Source organism: Anas acuta, chromosome 3 (assembly GCF_963932015.1).
Source record: "Anas acuta chromosome 3, bAnaAcu1.1, whole genome shotgun sequence".
Lineage (NCBI taxonomy): Eukaryota > Metazoa > Chordata > Aves > Anseriformes > Anatidae > Anas > Anas acuta.
Window position 1 is genome coordinate 57042603 of NC_088981.1, and position 16670 is coordinate 57059272.

Consider the following 16670-nt stretch of genomic DNA (forward strand, 5'->3'; position numbering starts at 1 on the left):
TGGACATATGTGTTGCCTCTTGACCCAAATTTCAAGTGGTTCCCTTAAAAGTAATTTAAGATTTTCATTAAGGATCTAGATGGTCCTTATGAATATTGTCCTCTATAGGTCACTGACCTGGGAATGCTTCAGATGTGCAAGTCCAAGTGAGCTCTCCAGTCATATCATGATTCCTGCTGGAATGAGACCTAATTATGCTGCATTCTGTTTCTCTGTTGTATCACTGCTTTCCTTGAAAATTAGCCTGACCATGGTACCCTTAACAGCCTAATGTGGTATAGCCATCCTGGACACATGCCAGGATGATGAGGGGAGCAGGATCCTAGAACACATTGCAATATATATTTACTTCATAATTCCCCCCTGTCCAAAAGGTTCGCTGTTATACATGGATACATGTATTTGGATCATCCACCAGAAAGAGCAGACAATAACTAATTCTGAACCAAAGTGTAAGCAGATCAGCTTCTTACTGTATATTATTCTGTTTTAAAGAGGTTTATATGTGAGTGTGTGTATCCTATATTATCTATTGCAGGTAGATCATAGACACTATGGTACTGTAAGTCAATTCTCATGGAGTATGACATAATGTAATTGAACCAATGCAATCCTACTGAACAACTAATCATAACCATTGGCTAGAATAATGAATTTAAAGCTTCTTGACTCATTTTAAAAATTATATTCTTCTGCTGTTTTCTCACATTTATTTTTTATCTTCCTTATTTAGCAGAGGGTTTTAAAGAGATGTGTCAAAATATCATAAGATAAGTTATTTTGGTATCAGCCAAAGTGGAAATGAGAACTTTCTGTTGCTTATCTTAACGTACTATAATTAACACACGTTTGTGAAGTTCATTTCTCGCTTATCTAACAAACAGTACAACTGTGAAATAAATACTAATGAAATACTACTGAAAATAAAAAAATATCAAGAGTTTTTCCATAACTTGCTTCTCTCTTAAAAACTGATTGTCTAAAGCCAAAGATGTTTGCAGGAACAGGTCGGGTTTTGGGAAAAATGTTGGAGATGTTCTGAAGACACCAACATATTTTTTTCACTATTCAGAAGGAAAAAAATATATATATTCTACAATTACAATCTACTTCTAAATTTGGAATGGTCGTTGTTTATTTAAAAGAAAAAAAGAAAAAGAAAAAGAAAAAAAAAAAAAGAAAAAAAAAAAAGAAAAAAAAAGGGACCAGAAATAAAACACTTCACAGTAGACTAAATGATGTGTTTCAAAATTCTGTTCATTTTGCTAGAACGTGATAATTGTTTCCTTCTGTTTTCCTTCTTAGCTTTAACAGAAATTTTCCAGTTGATAGCCACTGCAAAAAAAAAAAATATATATATATATATATATATATATGTATCTTACTTATGTAAAGAAATAAACAGATGAAGAGTTCAAAATCCAGTGAGCAAGGATATATACCAGACCTGAAAGAAAATTTCATTTACTAGATTCATTTTCACTAAGAAGTAACCTATTCTATTCACTCTATGTTATAAATTATTCAAGCCACGAGATTTAGAGAGGTCAACAAAATTACACTCTAAAAAATGTTTAAGATGAGGTACCTAACATTTCTGAAAAACAGGTTTTCAGTTGCTAGTATACATGTCCCTGCCTATGGCAGGGGGGTTGGAATTAAACCATCTTTAAGGTCCCTTCAAACCCAAACCATTCTATGGTTCTATGCAAGAGAATACTTTCTAAATTCCTGTCCAAAAGCACAAGTGACATTATGTTCTTGATTTATATGTTCTTTGTACAGGGGATTTGTTCTGTGTAAAGGGGATTTTCTGACTGAAGATTTTAATACAGTTAATAAGTAATTAGTCACTAATCCATGCTTTTATGATTCAACATTTCAATATATAAACATTTAAGCAAGAATACTTATTTTTCTAATAGACATAGTGAAATCTGAAGAATTAAGTGAGATGGTCATGGTCACAAATGGAATCAGCAATAAAAGCAGTCTATCCCAAACAAGCAGTGGTTCAAAAATGTGCCAGTCATACACTCCAGCAAAAGAAATTAAACATAACTGCTGAGAAGCTTTGAAATCATACTTCCAGTCTTAGATTAAATATAAATGTCAGTTGTCATTCTTTATACCAATTTTCATTTACTATTTCTCTCAAAAAAAAAAAAAAAAAATCAGGGAAGGTCTAAACAATCAAACACAAGGAACAAACTTTTACTGAAGGAAAAAGAAGACAACTTTCTTTCTGGGTTACTTTATTTCTCTTTCCCCCTCCCAGCTGATTGCAAAAACAGCAGAAATATTCAATGTATATAAGCGTTTACTTTTTCAAGCATGTTCATTTACAAGTGTTCAGTTTTATCTCCTTCTGCTGTACTGTCTCCTTTCATTGATACATGTCTCTCTACAGCCCCTTTTGTAACTGAAATTCAGTATAAATACTTCAGTCTCATTTTCAAAAATATTTAGTTTGTGTTAATCTTGAGCTAACTGAACAACTACTTTTCAGAAATATCTCTATTCATCACAGAGAAAAGATCTTCCTGGGCTACAAGAACCACAAGACTATGTTGGATACAATGTTTAACTGTGTATTAGCTGCAATGTGTAATTTATTACATCCCTAAAGCTGCATCTTAAAGAATTATCATGCTATACCACTCAGGTTGTGATAAATACTTTAAGTGTATCTGAGTGCTATTTAAAACACCTCAGAGTTTTTGCACAGTCTATGCCCTAGTCTTTGGAAACATACTCTGCTGCATTATTTGGGGAAATATAAGATCATACTGGAACATTATTTTTCTGTCATTAATGTAGCTACTCTACAAATGTATTAGGACTGGTTCGGAGGTAAACAACTTAGGCAGCCATATGAACCCCAGGCTAAAGAGGAAACAGCTCTAGCCTAATTTAGGAAGCATCAAACATTACACTACTGAGTAAAAGAAAAGAACAGTCTGCAATGCAGCCGTTTCCAGGTATCTCATCGTAATTTAAACGTTTATTGTACCTAAGACTATCATGCCACTAGCAGACACAGTGTCATGGTTTTGGCTGGAACAAAATTAATTTTCTTCATAGAGGCTTGTGGGATGCTGTGTTTTGGATTTTTGTTGAGGGTGCTGGTGATAACACACTGGTGTTTTTTGTTTGTTGCAGAGCAGTGATTGCACAGTCAAGGACTTTTCTGCTACTTGTGCTGCCCTGCCAGTGAGGAGGCTGGTGGTGCAAAAGGAGCTGGGAGGGGACTCAGACAGGACAGCTGATCCAAACTGGCCAAAGGGATGTCCCAAACCATGTGGCATCATGCTAAGCAATAAAAGCTGGGGTAAAGAAGGAGGAAAGGGAAGATGTTCAGAGTAATGGAGTTTGTCTTCCCACAAAACCATTAGGTCTGATGAGCCCTGATGTCCTGGAAGTGGCTGACCACCTAGTAGTGTAGCAAATTGATTTCCTGGCTTGCTTTGCTTGTATGCACAGCTCCTGCTTTACCTAGTAAATTGTCTTTATCTCATCCCATGAGTTCTCACACTTTTACCTTTCCTATTCTCTCTCCCATCCCACATGGGGAGAGTGACAGTGGCTGTGTAGTACTTAGATGCCTGCTGGGGTTAAAGTACAACACACAGAAATGTTTGCTTCTTCATTGCAACATGTTCGTGTTACATTATCATGCTATGAAAAGGCTTGTATTCACCTGAAATATTTCACCTTTATTCAAATTGATGATATCAGTAATATTGGTTGTACAGTAGCTGGCCAGCATTATGTAGTTTCAAAGAATTCGGTGCAAAGCTTTCAAGAGGGACTAGGTATGATCTTTCCCAGGATTTTTTTATTTCTTCATACGTACTCCATGCAGTAGAGTCCACTGTAAGTACTGCAAACCACTTTCCTGCAACATTTGTAATGAAACTTAGAGATAAGCTCTCTCTTTGATATAGCAACAGAAATAGAAGAGAAAGTTGTCAAGGTCAGAAAACTGCACCCTCCATTTCACCAAAGGGAGCCTTTAAAAGAGCAATCCTAAGGCTTTGTAGATATTTCGGAGTTAAGAAAAAAATCTAGATGCAGTAGAGCCCCAAAAGGCAACCCGATACTTATATATGGACCCCAATACTCCAGAGGTATATTTGGCTGTTGTTTCAACGTTGTTATTAAATATAAGAAGAAAACATAATTCTCGCTCTGACTGGGATCTAAAAACACTAAGCTATTTACAGGGCTGTATGGGCTTGCATTTAGTAATGTTTTCAGCAGTGCATTCTGAAAATAAGAGATGAGTATTCTAATGGGGGTGGGGAATGCAGTTTTTATTTTTTATTGAACTTCACTGCAATCAAACCAGAAAATTTTTACTGTGGTTGACGCTTCAACTTATTTCAAGGCATTTCCTTATTGTCTTTCACTCCCTGTTTCCCCACATTAACATTCAGTATGCCACCAGCCTATTAATAGATTGTATAAGCATGCACTGCAGACATATTCACCAGCACAGTTGCACATATGGCTGTCACTCCATGTTCTGCACTCGAGGATGGATTCTTGCAGAAAACATTTCTACCCTCAGACTTCTACTGGCCAATTTAACATATTCCCCAGATCAGAGACCCTTGCTGGCACCTCCAGGGGCATGTTTGGGCCTATATACATGCTGGCTCCATGAATATTTAACAGAGAAATAGAGAAGAGACTTACTAGTGATCCATCTGTTAAGCTGCTGGAGCTATACCAGGGACCCATGAATTGGCTGCAGGCTTCTTCCATAATACTGCCAAGGTTCAACAGAGAATTTAAGGCATTCAGTTGATCCACTGCCCAAAGCTGGCTACTGAAAAGAAGAGTGGCCACTGTGCATAGCTGGTGACAGCTTTACTACTGAATAAAGCCAAAGCTACCACTGAAATAATCATCTGTGGCTAATAATAAATAGTAACCTTACATTGTAATTTTTAGGATAAATTTAGGATGGTTCTGCCCTATTTAAAGTATATAAAGTATGCTTCTTGCCATCTGATTTTAGGAAAACTAGGTATTACACTAGCATGCCACAAACTTACTTCCATACCCAATGCTGCATAAGAGTATTTTGGGAAGAGAGCATGGGATGAGAGGGACAATAGCACTACAGATGAGTGCAGTATGTCATCTGTCACACAATGAAAAATGCTTCTTGGGAAGAACATTGCAATTTCTAATAAATCATTGATGGCTCATAAAAAAGTTGAATCAGTTTCCTGCAGAGCATATCACTCCTGTGCTGACATGGAAGCTGCAGGACAGCAGCTAAGTTTCCTCTCTTCCTTGCATGAATATTAGATTTTGTTTTCATCCTTTAAAATTAAAATGATCTTGTCCTTTAAAAGTCAAGCAAGACACATTATTAGTTTTCAAACAAGTTTAGCAATTTAAAAAAGAACAGTTAGAAGAAAATAGTTAGTTGTTCATGATGCAATAATTTTGATTTTAGATTGGGTCTGTCTGCATTTTCTTATTTTGTCCTTGTCTCCTTCTCCCAGCTCACTGCTTTCCAATAGACTCATTCAAGGCTGGAATAACACTCTAAAGTTTTGCTCAATTAGAAATTTTTTACCTTGTTTAAATAAAATTCTTAACAAATGAAGTTAGTTGACACCATATGAACTGGATGTCAGCAAATATGAGAGAAGCTCTCTGTTTGGTTCAATGGCCTCCAGCCATTTATAAACTATGTAAGGCTAAAATATAACCCTGTCTACTATGTTACAGTGCTAAAAAAAAAACATATTTCTCTGCTCTGACTGCAATTGGCAGCATCATGTGAGCTAACTCAGTTGTTAAAACCATGTCTAAACACAATAAAATGCCCAACTGCAGTAAAGCCCTTAAGTACCATTAAACAGACAGAGTAGTTAGTAAAACGAAGACTGTGGTTTGATAGCACCATAAATCTGTATTGAGGTCTCCAACTTACTGTTGTGGCAATATCATGCACAGCTCTGCTCTGGTTGAAACTCACATTGTGTAAAATTAACCTTTTTTTTTTTTTTTGGCAATCTGTTTCCATACAGGTATTGTTTTTCGTTTTTTTTTTTTTTTTTTTTTTCATTACTATCTGGTCCATGCCAATGTTTCCCTGGTGTTTCCCTGGATTTGACAATTTGGTCTAGTCCTGCTACTCCTGCTCTGTATCTTCAGAAGATTCTGGATGCCACCAGAATTCTCTAGCTATTATCTCAGAGCTTCCACTTTCCACTTGGCTGTTTTTTTTGTTTGTTTGTTTGTTTTTCTCACTATGGCTCAGCCTTTCCCGAACATGGACTCCTGCTCCAGCTGTAAATAGTTAGAGCTTCAACACCCAGCAGCCGACACAAGCCATACTAGTTTGTACATGCCATGGTTTTGCTTTTGTCTGTTTGGTGACTTTGCTCTTCCTGAAGTTCTGTCTGCTGAGATGCAAACAGGAACTGTTGGCTCTTCCACAGCTTTGGCAATGAACTTTAGGAAATGGTCTGTCATTCCCTTCTTCATAGATGCTTCAATGTAGGCTCTAAAGCTACCTGGAACAAGGCAGGCCAAGACTAGGCTCCACATGAGACCTCAAATTAATGGAAAGAAGAGAAATCTGGTGCTGCAAGATTTCTTAACAAATGAAGTTAGTTGACACCATATGAACTGGATGTCAGCAAATATGAGAGAAGCTCTCTGTTTGGTTCGATGGCCTCCAGCTATTTATAAACTCTGTAAGGCTAAAATATAACCCTGTCTACTATGTTACAGTGCTAAAAGAAAAAAAAAAAAAAAAAAAAAAAATAAAAACATATTTCTTCTAAGCTTTACCTTACCTCCAGTAGGAAGCAGTCCATAGCACATGAGGATGACCTTTAATGCTAGTTCTCTTTACTCAAGGAAGAGAAACATCCCAAGAAAAACACAATAGACAATAGGGATATACAGAGTTTGGATCTTTTGCTATTACCTATTACCAAGATAAAGCAATTGATCAGTTTGTCACAGGTTAGAAAATGAAGTCTTCTTTATGGTGGGGAAACTTTAATATAATTTTCTGGGGATGCAGTTAGGCCCTGAATTCTTTGCCAAAAGACTAACTGTTGTTTGCTGAAAGTCACTCTCTTGCAATATACCTCACAAAAAGCTTTCTCAACAGAAGCATCCTACAGTTTGGGTGTGGGAACCACTTTAGGTGAGGACACAAACACTCCACACAGTCTTCACACTTGATTAGGCTGAAACCATAAGCCAGCATTTTAGTCTAAGGGCATCTATAGATGTACAAAATAAAAAATCTCAGTGACAATTAATTAGTCAGGAACTCATTTGGTGAAATAAAACCAGTCTGTATTCACATTTCCCCTCCTGGATAATTACCAATCATATGTTACATTTCAGAAATATCATGCAAGACTGAACTGGAGTTCAAAACATTGATACAGCATCCACCAGATGGTCGGTCCCCAATATATAAAGTTTCTTTCTTGACCCTGTGTGGGTTGCTTTTCCTGACCAAGAATTCAACATTCATCTCAGTCACTGCACACAGTAGTGGTATCAGCTGTATTTGGCCAGACTTCTACTGATGATGTAGAAAATAAGTTTCATCATTATGCCCGGTCATGCCCATTTTACAGACACAGGCACAGGCTTTGGCAGAGAGCATCATCCACCTCTTTAGAAATTTACAATCCAGCTTTAGCTGGATTAAAGCTAGATTTGGCACAGTGAACCATAGCAGGACAGGTGCCTAAGATTCATAGGGTGAATTACATGCTGCAAAAAATAATCTCTTTTTCATTGACTGCAAAATATGAGATTATATGCCTAAATTTTAGGTGGTTGTAATCAAAACAAGTTGAATCCCAACAATTCCACAGGTTCAGAGAGCACTAAAGTTTCTAAACAAGACTGTAGGAGCAGAGAAAACTAGCAAATTCAGGCAAGAAGAAAAGCCAGTGTCTACTGGTGAGACTCATTGCAAACAGAGCTCCCATCTTTTTTCACCACTGCCTGTCTGATAATTGGATAGAAGGTGTCCTGCTGATCCAAGTGACCCTCTGGATGCAGGTTTTGGCATACATGACTAGCCAAGGACATCCATCCCATTTCGCAGTGGCTGCTAAACTTAAGCTGGCTTTGAGAAAATTCAGCCCTGGACCCACTCTGTGCTACCATTAGTTTTAATCACTGGTGTCTTCTCAAAACAGTCCAAGATCACCTGGAGTCATTGCTGTATGACAGATTTGACCTTATCCTGAAGCCTGCAAGCTGCTAGAGATAAATGGCAGTTTGAAGTGATTGCTGCGACCAGTCCACATCTTTACTGCCAATATGCAACATTTGCAAGAAGCTGCATGTACCTCCAGAAGCCAGGCTTCTGCATGCAGGAAACACAGTCTTTACTGTACCAGTCATATGTGTGTTGATTGTTTTGCAGCAATAAACAGGCCAGACCATGCTGCTTGACATATTCTGGACAGTCTAGGTTGCCAGCATCCCATGCACATGGTTAGACAGGGATTTATAATGCTTACACTTTTGGGATGAGGCTTGGAGTGTGAACCAATCATCAGAGATCTTCCAATTCAGAGGCACTGTACCTGCTGGCACCATTTGTTGTTTACACAGAGCCTAAGATCATCAAATAAGCTGATAGTCCTTCCAATGACTTCCAGGACAATCCTCTTAACACCCAAAGCACTAGCTGCAGAAATAATATCTTCAGAGCCCTCCTACAAGACTATGAGAAATTTTTAGTTAATGACAGACATACCTCCCAGCATTAAAAAGCTTGCCTTCTATGGTTGTTATCGCAAGTAACTAACTTTCTGAGCAACTTCTGAAGGTAGATACAACCACAGTAAATCTCTGGTACTGCTTGATGGTCAAAACCTGCTACAACATCAAGGCCCAGATGAGTGAAGTTAATTACATGGCAGTCTCTGAAAACCCTTCCAGCTTTCTCCATCTGGAGATCCAATTAAACAAAAACAAACAAGCTTTGTAAGACATGTAAGATAAAACATTTAATGGTGAGAGGCATATGAAGTCAAGGTTGGAGTTAATATTGACAGTACAGAGCTATTCCAATATTTCAGTCACTATTACATAAGGCTGTATAGCTTTGACCCCATAATAAAAGTCAGTGCTTTTAATACTGAATTAGAGGACAATTAGTTTTACAGAAAGAAAATCTAAGGAAAATATATTATTGTTTGTATCCTTAGTTGAAAAAAGAAGAGTTTATGCATCTATATAGGCAATGTTTAATATTTCTGATGAAAATTAAAACAAGCAACACAGTTTTGAGTCTCAGTGTGGAACAGTATGATGGAATCTGATCACTGTAATCTAAATACATCCTGTGAACAGGCATTCCTGTGGGAGGGCTGCATGGAACACCAGCAATGATAAACAGGATGATGCACAACACATAACTCCTTGCTTATTAAAAAAAAAAAAATCCTTTCATAATAAAATTACCTAATTCTCTCTCTTAATGCTTGCAGTCCCTTCCACTACCCCAAAACACCATCTTTCACCTAGCTTTCTCATTTCTCCTGCTACACATAAACCATTATGTGGCTTGTCTGACTGAGAGCTATGCTGTCCTGAGCAGATGTTCAGTACATGTGTGTTGTCTGGCCACTGAGATGCTCTCAGAATGGATGAGGGACTCAACTCACACAGGATTTCTCCCCATATGTTCTTTACAGTTTCTATCTAGCCATTGCATACCATCTATCCTGGTGATTTTTTTTATCCTTCTACCAACAATTCTTAAGTTGATTAATGGGTTACACAGCTACTGGCCAGGAAAGATTTGGGCTCTTGGGTGCTTGCTTGTGGGAAGATTACAGACAGAAGAGATAAAATGACTGATAAGTCAATTTCTTAAGGAAGCTGGGCAAAATATGTAAGCCAACATAAGATCATGTTTCTTCTTCATGATCCTTTTCTAAGGATGTAGGCACTTGAAGAAAGCAGATTTCTTTATTAAAGACATTCTTCAGAAATTAAAGTTGGTGTGCACCTCTACTGCCAAACAAAACAGGACCACTCACTGGACCTAAAGCTAAGCAGTATGTCTTGGCTGCAACCACACTGCATAACAATTGGCCCTTTGCCTTTTTTTTGTTTGGATTATATACTAATGTCTTCTAACTGCAGATTCCAACAGAAATGGCTAGTGCCAGACAGTCTGTCTAGGGAGGCAGCTGTGACCCTGTAGATAAAGGCTTTCGATAAAGTATCCATGAGAATTTCTAGTGTCATGAATATTAGGATTCCTAGTGGACAGGTCGTCTCTTTTGCATGTGTTTTAGAAGGCAAAGATATACATTAAAAATAAATATGTCAGTCCAGTGATGGAAAACTCTTAGGGACAGTAGGGAGTAGGGACTTTGTTGTTGTGTGTTTGTTGTTTTTTTTGTTGTTGGTTTGGTTTGGTTTGGTTTGGTTTGGTTTGGTTTGGTTTGGTTTGGTTTGGTTGTTGTTTTTTCACAGCATGCAGGAATAAGGAACTCAAAGTTCCTCTGGAAAGACTTTAATTCTCATCACCACTACTTCCCCACACACAAACAGACATAGAACATCTCCTCTCAAAATTCAGCCTGCAGAAGTTACAGGGGATATTTCAGAGCTTTACAGAAGCAGCATCCAATCTACTCTCGGGGAACAGAGCCCCATTTTGTAAGACCATTCTGCTTGCCTTAGCCTATGTCAGGCTTCCACTGAATGGATGGTGTCATCCAACCCATCCTTTGCCTGCCCGATCTCAACAGGCAAATCAGATGTGTGCTTATTTCCCTAAGCCTCCTGCTTGTACCATACCGACCTCCAATATGTGACCCTAACACAATATCATAATATACATGTTACCACGAATTTTAATGGAGTTAGAATGATTCTCCACTTCCACCAGCATCTCCAATGGTTCTTAAAGTCATATATAAACTGTTTAACACTGTGGTGTTTTTAGAAGGAACTGCTGCAATGAAAGATTAAAAAATCAATCTTTGCTTTTCTTGCTTATATCCTCTTCCAAAACTTTATGAAGAAACACTGAAGTGATGACAAGGAAAATATGTATTCCTATTTCTGTTAGGGTGATGGAGGGGGAGCAGGTGAGGATGTAAGGAGTGGAGTGATTCTTGTAAAGCAAAACTGTAAGGTAGATAAAGACACAAGAGAATGTTGGAGAAATTTATCAACTATGTTTGTTTGACAAATGTTTTCTATGTCAAGTAATACATTTGATGAACAACCTAAAAAAACTGATTGAATGCCAGAATAACTGATTTGTCAAACATATTATTTGATGAAAAATGACCATTTATTGACTAACGGTTGGCCTTTGTTAATCAGATCTTGAAGTCGAGAAAAATTCCCTCAAGGCCAAATCCCGAAATCTTTCATTGGAACTACAAGATGCTGCACACCAAAGTACACTGCTATGCAGTGCAGTCAAAACAGTGCCATTTACATAATGGGAAATGCACTGACAATGAATCTATGCACTTGGCGTTCTTGGCTTTTTGGTGTCAAGAATATACTTTAGTGGTCATTCTAAATGTACAACCTTTTCTTCCAAATATCTCCAAAGTTCTGTCTTTCCAGTTGCAAATGTTTGTACAAAATACAGCTATTAAACTGCATGAAAGCAGCAATTATGAGGATACTCACCATCTTCAAGCATTTGTTCTTAAAAGTATAGACTCCACTGGCACACAGGAACTGTTTAGACCAGGAAAAGTACACAGGGGACAAGTAGAATCACCTAGAACTGTGTCAGCTGTACATATAGTTGTCATAAAAGCAAATTATCATTTTATGTATGGATTTAATCAACAGTGTATTGCATTTATCACTGAAATTGCTCAAGCTTTTAATGTTTCTGGCATTACTCCTGATCTTTCCAGACAACGACATATCAGTTCTGGTCAGTTTCCCATCATGGTCATATAGAATTTGCAGTATCCAAGAGAAATCTTTCTTTCCTGTTACTGATCTTCATTTGATTTTTTTCTAAGAAAAGAGTATGGAGAGAGAACACAACCTTACGCGTGCAGGAAACTAGGAAGTGAATGATGGGAAATTAAATGCCAATGTAAATTTTCATGAGATTGTAAACTATAAGGTATGCCTTGATTTACTTTGGCTTGTATTTTGCCAGTCCATCACTCTACTCCTCTATCTATCTTCATTCCATGTTAATGAACAGTGCTAATTTTGGCAGCCCTGGACAGCCCTAAGAAAAATGTGTTGTATAAAAGCTGTAGGTGTTATCATGTGAATCACGTGAAAATAAAACCAAACTAGAAATTACTTCAATAACTGACACTGCCTAAAGATATGAAGAAATCTTGCACTGCCATCTAAACAAGAATTAATATACTGTTTTACTGACTTCTCTATCTAAATAGAATCATATTACACTCTGAATGCATTTGCTTATTGAGATGAACTCTTCTTCATTCAGATTACTGTAGAGAAAGAAGATTTATACTATTTGATTGCATATGAACACTAACTCCTCGGATTACTTGCTTCTGTTCTGGTCATACTTTTCCTGTGCATGAATGACAGTTTAGATTTACTGTATACTATTACTATTGTCATTAGGAAGGCATGTAAGGACAATAAGCATCCTGTGCAACTCAACATTCAATCAGTAATACACTTGGGATATTTCCTATGTGTGACTGCCTTTTCTCCCTGCCCAAACTTTATAACCATTGCAGGAGGTCAGCTGAAGAAGTCAGAAGAAAGGTACTGATGCAAATTGTACTTGGAAAGAATATTTTACACTAAGCAACTTGTTGTAAAAGAGACCATCAGATATAAGAAACATCTGATTGGATGGAAATCAGGGAATAAGAGCAAAATAAGTGCCTAGTTGCAGATATTTTGATGATCTGATATCATTTGGAAGTAGGTCCTCCTAGTAAGAATAGTGTGCCTAAAATTAACAGCATTAATATAAATTTTACATGGGGTATATTGCTAAATCTTAAAATCATAGAATCAATCTGCTCCAACCATCCCCCTATCATCAGTATCACCCACAAAACCATGTCCCTGAGCACCAGGCCCAACCTTTCCTTAAACACCCCCATGGACAGTGACTCAACCACTTCCCTGAGCAACCCATTCTAATGCCTGACTGCTCTTTCTGAGAAGAAATGTCTCCTAATTTCCAACTTGAACCTCCCCTGGTGTTTTGCTTCCCGTGTTGCAGTTGCAGGCAGTTCTGAAGGTGCCACTCAGCAGCTGTGAGGGAGAGCAGGCACACAGCAGCTGCTTCAGTTTCTCCATGCTCTCACCTCCCCGAGCTTGAAGCCCCCAGGACTACACCATTTTTTTCCCCTTAGGGGGAGTTTGGAGGATGGAGCTCATCTCCAGGCCCAACATTTGAGGGCTGCTCCCTCCTGGCCTGGCACTGAGGAGGCTGGAGAAGCCCCCACCACTCTCTCCTACTTTCTGGAGGGCCCTGGAAGCTTCTCCCGACTCTCTCCAACCCTTCTGGGCACTGCCTGAGACAGACCCCATGGCTGGGAGCAGACCAGGGCCTGCCACACACAGTCCCTCCCCTCCTGGGGATGATCCCACTGCAGCCCCTGTGCCATGGCCTCACTACCCTTCTAGGGCGCAGCTGCACTTCGAGAATGTACAGCCAAGTGAGATTTCAGTGCTTAGGCTAGAATACTCTCTTTTCTCACATTTCCTGTCCTTTCCTCATCTATTTCTTCTTTCTCCTGTTCTGTCTTTAAACTCTCTGTGATTTGGAGGGAAAGCACTGATAGCATCTGTAACTTGGACCCAAGGCAACCCATATTACTCATGCTCACAGGGACTGATTAACCCTGAGTCAGAGCCCTCCCTGGCTCAGCCAGCCTACAGCCCTCCACAGTGAAGCATCCATAGCAAGAAGAGGTCATCTCCCACCCAGAGCTGTGCCTTCCTGAATGCTTGTCTCTGTGTATTCTTCCCATTGTTACACTGTGTGCCATAGGAGGCAGAGGTTTCACCTTACATTGTAAGCAGGGACGAAGGCAGAGCTGGTAGTCTGTGTCTCTACACTTGTACATGGATTGGTGTCCATCACCAGGCATGGAACTTCTGGCTGTCATTTCTCTTAGTACTCTTGTCACTCTTGTCAACTAACACACCTGCACTGTGATCAATACAATTTTTACATGAAATCAAAAGCATTGTAATGAAAAACAAGCTGTAAGATAGATTCGCTGTAGTTGAATGTATATGTAAGGAAGATTTTGAAAGACAATTTGAGCTCTTTTGCATGAGTTCATGGAAACAACTTTGAAATGTTTAAAGGTTCAACAGAATTGCTTTTGGTTTGGTTTGGTTTATTAATAACACCACAATTATGGGGGGAAGGGAGGAAAAAAGAAAAAAAAAAAAAAGAAAGAGAGTACATCAGTCACCAAAGTCCTTCTGTTGTAATGAACCATCACATCATCACATTTTAGGTGTTTTTGGTGTGTTTTTGTTGTTGCTGTTGTTGTTTGTTTTGTTGTTGTTGTTGTTGTTTTTGTTTTTGCTTTTGTTTGTTTGTTTGCAGCATAGTAGCCTGCAATCCAAGTGTTTTAAAATGAGTATTTGAATACTATGCAAGGTGTGTTTGAATGGACACATTATTTTACTGCTTTCCTCTGGAGCATTACATGATAGGCTGTTTCAGAAAGAACCTGGTCATTTCTCATGAAGCCTCAGAGGAATTACCAGAACTTTTATACTTCTTAATATGCACCGTGTGTGCAGCTTATCCAGCATACAGCAAGAAACAGGCAGTAATCACATCAGTTTAGTCACTATCTTTGTTTCCACTGTGATGATCTAATCATGACATCTGCTCAATAAAAGGCTGGCCTGTGAAAGGTGATGCTGAACTCCTGCCACGCTGCACCTATTACCCTGGGCTAAAAGCAAAATTCAAATCCTCTCTCATGTGCAAAATGAGAATAAGACTCAATTTCTGATAATTTAAGGACAACATCAGTGTTCTGATTGGTGCTTTGTATAATCATCTTGTGCTTTGAATGACCATTTGCCCTTCCACACTGGCAGCAGTGTCAGTCCTCCCTGGCCTGTCCTCTCCAAGTTTGTACTCACTGATCTTGAACCAGCCCTCCACAGAGCACGGTTTTCAGAGTAATGTGTGCTTTGGGTGACATTTTCAGAAGCACAAGAGGAGCTTTTGTGTTGGGCTGTGTACATATCTAGATGTCAACACAGAACACAGCAAAGTGGTATGCCTTTGGAATAGATAAGTCCCATTCTCAAATCTTGGCTCTTAAGTGCCTAAACCATTTTTGAAAAATATGATTAGGTGATTTTGTAAAATGTAACTTGTTCAACTGCTTGGCTCCTGAATGAGGTCAGCTGCCTGGTATACACAGAAATTCTGACACAGTAGCACATGTAAAGTGCATATTTAGCCAGTAGCATCCTTCCTTCTGTATTTAAATTACAATTTCCTGTAGGAGACAGGAAAGATTAGGGGTCTGTATCTCACTTCATTTACCCAGACACAGAAATGCAAGGCAATATTGTGAGAAGCTACATGAAAAAATACCCATCACAAAAGATAAAAGACTATCAATTTAAAAACTGCCTGTTTCCTCAGACAGAGGGACTTTGTGATGGAAACACTCTGTTGTTGAGGAAAAAGCATACACATATACGTAAACATATCCCACATAGTCTGCGACTCACTGCTTTCCTTCTAAACATAGAGCATGTTATCAGCATTGCTGTATATATCAGCAGCTGAGTGGCTGTTCAACACCATGTTTATCTAATGGACCATAATAAACAGAGTGAAGGAGTACAATAGACAGTGAACTGTGTTCTGCGCTAGTACAAGTCTCTACTCTTCTCCAAATGGGGAAAGGAGGGGGTAAGGGCATTACACAAGACAGATCACACGGCTGTTCAGCAGCCGCTGAACTGTAACATAAAGGCCTTTTTTAGATAAATAATGAATCTTTTACTCTATTCTTAGAAATGGAAGTCTCTAGAGCTGAAGCACAATGTCCCACAACTGCTTCTGGCATCTGTTTTTCAGAGAGAGGATTGGACCGTTTATAAGGGGATCCATTTTCACAAAAGTCTGCTGTGTTGTGGAGAGAATTCAATTCTTCCCATCAATAGATCCCATCCACCCACAAATTTCAGCAAGGCAATGAATTTCAACACAGTGTTTTAGAAATAAACTAGCCAATCTTAGACAAATCATATCTTCCTTGGTCCTCTTCTGATTATCCTACAGAATGTTATAGGAAGAGTATACTCAGCAAAAGGAAAACTATTATCTACTGAAAATCCTGGGGTGTAAAAGACTTCCTTCTCCAGTTTTTTAAACTTTATAAATGAGAACTCTTTCAGAATTTAACCTCGTAGTTTTCTGAGTTATGGAATAAAGCAGATGACATATTTCCTATATACATGCAGAAGCTTAAGAATTTCTTATAAACTGAGTATTTAAAATGTTTGATGCATAGAAGGCCCCACCAGTCATAAGATAACCACAACAGTTTGAGAGGAGATTTTTTCTCACACAATAAGTAATTACAGTTTACTTCTGTAGCCTACCTCAGTTTCTGATGAAAAACTCCTTTGGAGAAGCACCTGTACTGTGAACAGTTTAT

The 16670-nt window shown here is 38.5% G+C and overlaps 2 long non-coding RNA genes across 2 annotated transcripts in view; one reads left to right on the plus strand and one right to left on the minus strand.

Annotated features, from left to right (window-relative positions):
* The window catches only part of LOC137854172 (uncharacterized), a 41437-nt gene that overhangs the window by 17961 nt on the left and 6806 nt on the right, over nt 1–16670 (minus strand). The window lies entirely within an intron of this gene.
* Nucleotides 1–16670, plus strand: part of LOC137854171 (uncharacterized) — a 61322-nt gene that overhangs the window by 14974 nt on the left and 29678 nt on the right. The window lies entirely within an intron of this gene.